Genomic DNA, 1,010 nt, shown 5'->3' on the forward strand with positions numbered 1-1,010 from the left:
ATCTTATTTTGTTTACTGTTTTGGATTCTGATTTTTTACTAATTATGTTTATATTATTATTTATAATTAATTTTTTATTTAATTTATCATTTTCAATAGGAACAATAATACATATTATAACAAATTAGAATAATAAATAATGAATAAGAATTATAATAATAAATTTTACAATGTCAAACAAAAAAATATTCTATAATTTTATTAGTAATCTTAGTATTCTTTTATTTATTATTAATTATTACTTATGATTCCATTGTCATGTATGATTAGTTTTTTATTTACTTTATCATTTTTAATAAGATCAATAATTCATATTATAATAGAATTAAAATAACAAAATTAATAAAACAACTAAAATATAAAAAAAAACTAAAAATTGAAAAAAAATTTAAAATATTTGAAATGACTTGAAACAAATATGAAAACTCTTTTGAAAAACACCAATAATGAAATAAATATGAAAACTCTTTTGAAAAACACGAATAATAATAATAATAATAATAAAATGTGAACTCACGTTGAAGTGAACGCAGAAGCAACAATTTTTTGCTTTTAGTAAACGTGCTTTTAAGCTGCAAAATCACTTCTGCGTTTAGAAAAAAAAAGATTGTCAAACATTAAAATACAGCATTCAAAGAATTTTAACGCACTTTTATCCTCTCAAACGGGTTTGCCAAACACACCCTAAATAGTATTGGATTTGCAAAATAGTGATTGAGGAAGCATGTGAGTCTGGTACAGCCATGCTTTGATTGGGGTTAGTGAAGCACATGGTAAGGCTTATCCCTGTAAACTTGTGTTCCCTTCCCCGTTTCCAAATACGCTTTGACGAGCCTTGTCTCCATCCATATATAGGGCCCTCGCCGATTTATTCAACTCAATTCATGATTAATATATTCTTTAATTTGCTAATTAATTCCCCAATGGATGCTGCAAAGCTTCTGCCAAGTCAAAGAAACGATTTGCAATTCTTAGCTTACATAATAGTGCAGTAAATAAATGTTAAACGT

Source organism: Arachis duranensis, chromosome 3, assembly GCF_000817695.3.
Source record: "Arachis duranensis cultivar V14167 chromosome 3, aradu.V14167.gnm2.J7QH, whole genome shotgun sequence".
Classification (NCBI taxonomy): domain Eukaryota; kingdom Viridiplantae; phylum Streptophyta; class Magnoliopsida; order Fabales; family Fabaceae; genus Arachis; species Arachis duranensis.